The sequence below is a fragment of the Larimichthys crocea genome, chromosome XXI (assembly GCF_000972845.2).
Source record: "Larimichthys crocea isolate SSNF chromosome XXI, L_crocea_2.0, whole genome shotgun sequence".
In the NCBI taxonomy this organism is placed as follows: Eukaryota; Metazoa; Chordata; class Actinopteri; family Sciaenidae; genus Larimichthys; species Larimichthys crocea.
In genome coordinates, this window is record NC_040031.1 from 8,223,828 (window position 1) to 8,229,139 (window position 5,312).

Sequence of the window (5,312 nt, forward strand, 5' to 3'; positions counted from 1 at the left end):
GTTTTTTCAGTTTTTGGAATAAAACTAGCTCACTAAGTAATTAGTGACCTCATTAGCTCAGTTAAAAACAACAAGTCCTAATGTGGTGATCGTTAATCGCTAACCTGCTAGTAACTGGGGACACGCTGATGCTAACTAGTCACGTTTTAAACTTTTGAAGAAGCTCACTATTAAACTCGTAAGCTCAGTCAAAACAACAACAAATTTGCTAACAGTACTAGTTTAAAATAAAAATATGCTAACTGGTAAGCTAACTGCTAACATGCTAGCAACTGGAAACACACTGATGCTATCTAGTCGCGTTAACGTTTTAAACTTCTTTTGAAGAAGCTCGCTATTAAACTCAAGTTCAACAAATTCGCTAACGGTACTAGTTTTAAAAAGTCACGTTAGCTTTTTTTTTCCCCCGCTTCTTTCTGTTTTCTCAGTTTTACAATAAAACTAGCTCGCTAAGTAATTAGCAATCTCATTAGCTCAGTTAAAAACAACAAGTCTTAATGTGGTGATGCTAAGCAAAAGACTACTTGTAGGGCTGGTTTAAAAAAAAAAAAAAAGTTAACCGGTGAGCTAACTGCTAATGTGGTAGCAACTGGGAACACGCTGATGCTATCTAGTCACGTTAGCTTTATTTTTAGCTTCTTTCTATTTTCTCAGCATCATAAACCATCAAAGAAGAAGCTCGCTATTAAACTCGTTAGCTCAGTCAAAACAACAAGTTTGCTAACGGTATTAGTTTAAAAAAAAAAAAACTATGCTAACTGGTAAGCTAACTGCTAACGTGCTAGCAACTGGGAGCCCACTGATGCTATCTAGTCGCGTTAGCTTTTTTAGTTTCTTTTGAAGAAGCCCATTATTAGTTAGCTCGTCAAAACAACAACAAGTTCGCTAACGGTACTTATTTTCCAATTTTTACGTAATTCAACAGAGCAGATGGCGCAACGCGGCTATTACGTTAACGTTACGGCAAACTGTCAAGACGCCTTCCTATTGGTTAACAGGCACCAAATTCACCATTTAGCTATTTTTAAACATCGGCATGTGACCGGGCCTTTAAAAAACGTGATTTACATGGAAAGCCAGGCTAGCTCATGTTTATATTTGAGCCTCCTGGCTTTCCATACAGGTGTGACGCGTGCATGAGCAGGTGTGTTTTTTATTAGATGTGTCATATAAAACGTGGGAGGTAAGAATCGCGTGTGTCTAACAGCAGCCATCGTCATCGCAGTGTTTTTTTTTTTTCTTCCCTATTTAAAAAGAAGACGATATGCAAAAAGCCTCATCGGTGTGTACAACTTTACAGGTTACAGTGGTTCAAAGATGTTTTATATTGTGATGTAAGTGATGGATATTGTCATAAACTTGGATCCTCGTGTGCCATCAGCGAGCTCAAATAATTCCTTTAACCTCCCCTCCCCGGAAAGACGTTTGCCAGTTAAAGCCACGGGTTTGTCTCTGACTTCGCTTATAGATATTACGTCAAGGTCAGAGTCTTTATTAAACCTACCCAAGAGTTGTCATGTTTTATTTTCATATGACGATATTGATAATAACTCTATGTACGGTTGAAGAACGACTCCTTAAAAATTCCCTCGTAGTTTTCTTACACGACTCGTAGATTAATCTGTTGATTTTTAGTGTAGTTTTTTCACGACTGTCATCAAGAAGAATTAAAAAATAAAATCCTTTTCACCTTCTGCACAGAAAATGTTACCTGTATGGATTTGTTCATATATTGTGTACATACTCGAGGCTGCTCAGTGGCCTTCATATTTTTTTTTTTTTCGGTTTGTTTTTCTTGGGTTTTTCAGAAACCAGGAACAACAGCAGAACAGAGCCCATCAAACTTGTCTTAAGAACACACACATATATATACTGTATACATCTATGCCAATGCGTACACCTTCTCAGGACCGCTCTGTTACACTCCAGAGAAAAGCAATTCTGTGGTCCGACAAGTTAGTGACAGATTTTTTTCCGCTTGCGAACCACTCACCATTCCAGTAACACCGAGTTAAGATAGACAAAAAAAAGTTTAGGTGGATTTATTTTATTTTGTATTATTTGACTGTTTTCTGCTTTTCTTCTGTTTTATTACGTGTTCTGTCTCTAACCGTACATGGTTAATATTAAAGTTGACAAAGTTATGCTTTAAAGTCCCGACGTGTGCGAGTGTGTTTTTATTCCTTTTTAAAATGTGGAGATCAGACAGAATTATTATATTTTATATATTTTGATCTGTCATAAGTGATTTTCTCTGATCACTGGCCGTCCTAGAGCTGCTCATATAGTCTCAATGTAAGTATATGTACAGTATAATAAACAGTTCTTGACCTTGCCGGTTAATAGAACGTGTCAGTGTTGCAGCACTAGTGATCGGTCTAAAGATCACTTCTCAAACGCCTCAAGGAGGACTTAAGATTGTAGTTCAAGACCTGTGAAGCCAGAGGTTATGCAAAACTATGAAGGTATAAAGAATGGACAGAGTATCCGTGACGTCACCCACAGGACTGTCCTGCCTAATCTAAATATCGGCAAAGACGTGGATCGAGGCAAGCTGGGTGCTCTAATAAGTCACCTGTAACGACACCCACCTGTCAATCAAAGCGTCTTTTGAACAGGTGAGTTGTATAAAATTCACCCTCAGTACAGTTGTCATAAATGGGGAAAAACAGTTTTTTGTACCAGGCTGTAAACATGTTTATTTCTGCTGTGAATTTGGACATTTGAACATGGGGACTTATGGAGATGGTTTACATTCGTTTACGTGACACATTAAAGGTCCACTGTGTTGAACTTAGTGACACCTAGTGGTGAAGTTGCAACCAAATGAATACTCACACCTCACCCTCTCCTCCCAACCATGTAGGAAAAACATTCACTCTCACTTTAGATATAAAGGGAAACACAACGATTCTCATTTTCAGGTGATAACGCACTAATAAACAATGGAGAAGGCTTAAAGTTGCTGGGAAAACATTAAAGTTTTTGGGCTTCAGCTTTCACTGTGACCCAACTAAACTCTTTGAAAAGAGAGTTTACTTCTGTATTTTCACATCAGCTGTATCTATCATCAAGGTGGTTAAATTAGTTTACCTGCCTCTGTACTTACACACCTGCAGGCATCAAACATCACATTTATATAAACTATATTTAAATATATTACATTTTATATATTCTATGGAGGAGATTCCAGGAGATGGTCAGTTAATCTAGGAGAGCTGGACAGGACCGTAGACGGTCCTTAACCCATCAGCAGGACCAGTATCTGCTCCTTTGTGCATGGAGGAACAGGATGAGCACTGCCAGAGCCCTACAGAAGACCTACAGGAGGCCACTGGTGTGAATGTCTCTGACCAAACAATCAGAAACAGACTCCATGAGGGCGCTGACGTCCTGTACTGGACCCTGTGCTCACTGCCTGGCACCATGGAGCCCGACTGGCATTTACCACAGATCACCACAATTGGCAGGTCCGCCATTGGCGCCCTGCGATTTCACAGGTTCAACCTGAGCACATGTGATGGACGTGAACAGGTCTGGAGACGCCGTGGAGAACGTTATGCTGCCTGCAACATCATTCAGCATGACCGGTTCGGTGGTGGGTCAGTGATGGTCTTGGGAGGCATAGGAAGAATGCACAGGTTAGACAACAGCACCCTGCTATTAGGTATCACTATGAAATCTTTGGACCCATTGTCAGACCCCATGCTGGTGCAGTGGGTCCTGGTTTCCTCCTGGTGCACGACAATGCCCAGCCTCATATGGCGAGAGTATGCAGGCAGTTCCTGGAGGATGAAGGAATTGATACCATTGACTGGCCCCTATGCTCGACTGACCTAAATCCAATAGAACACCTCTTGGACATGGACCACCAGGTTGCACCTCAGACTGTCCAGGAGCTCAGTGATGCCCTGGTCCAGATCTGGGAGGAGATCCCCCAGGACACCATCCGTCGTCTCATTAGGAGCATGCCCCGACGTTGTCCGGCATGTATACAAGCACGTGGAGGCCATACAAACTACTGAGTGCCATTATAAGTTGCTACAAAGACATTTTGGTATGGTGTCTTTGAATTCATTCCTCTGTGGGTTGATAGTTTTCATTTCCATTAATGATGTGGCGTCCTTTCGTTCTTAACACATTACCCAGATAGCAAAAATCTTTTGGCTTCGCTTTGGCCCAAATCTGGCTTGTCATTTTGGCAAGGTTACGGGTGGATGTCTGGGCCATAAATGGCCCAAATTAGGAAAGCCAGAATCATTCCAAAAGGGAGCCAAAATTCACCATAAAAACAAATTGTGGACTTCCAGAATATAGCCATAAATGTCCCAGAAGAGCCTCAAATCAGCTGTTCCCACTTGCGCCCAATTTTCTGGCTTGCCATAAACATGCCTTAACTCAGCCATATATTGCTGGCGCCTCCTTATCTATTATGGATAACCCTAATCATACCACAGTTAAGCCAAAAGGCTTTCTTAATGCCAAAAGAAAGCCAAAAATGACAAATGTATACAGCCAAAATATATTCTATCTGGGTACCCAGTCCATATCAGGAAAGATATCCAGTGTTATTTCTTTTCCTGTTGAGATCTGGTGTGTTTTCAAAGTGTTCCTTTCATTTTTTTGAGCAGTGTATTTTTAATTTAATGTATTATATCTTATTATCAGTTATTAACAATGTTAAAACTGCGTGCCACACCTTTAAATACACGTCGGTATGTGGGGGAGTGTAGTTGTAGTAGCAGTGGAATCTTGGTTTGCGCGTTTACTCCTATCACTACGGTAAACCAGTACGCTCGGCGGGAACAGACCTGGAGTCAGATTTAGTGATTATCAAGCGCGCTAAGGCAGAACAGGTCCACGTCAGTTTGAGCTGACTCCGGATCAGATCTTGCGCTATCCTGGAGGAGGAGGAGTATTTACGGGACTGAGCCGGTTGTTGTGTGTGTGTGTAACGTCAGAAGACCCGCTGAAATTCAAAGTTTGGAGGAGGAGACAGAAAGTTGTGAAACAACAAGAAGCTGCTGGTTTTTCCTTCAGTCGGCGTCGAGCTGCTTCGTTAACACGGTAACGAGTTTTTACACCGGCGACATTTTGTCAGGTGAGGCGACCAACGGCTGCTAGGCTAGGCTAGGCTAGGCTAGGCTAACGCTCAAACGGCTGCGCTTGTTTAGATGGGATAGAACGTTAGCTCCGTGCTAACCCGGGCTAGCTCGATGACAGGTCGCTTTTTTTTTGTTCACATAAGTAAAATAATGTGAGGAAGTTTCTGTGAGTGTGTGTTGGGGAGTTGTCACGGTTTATTTTAACCC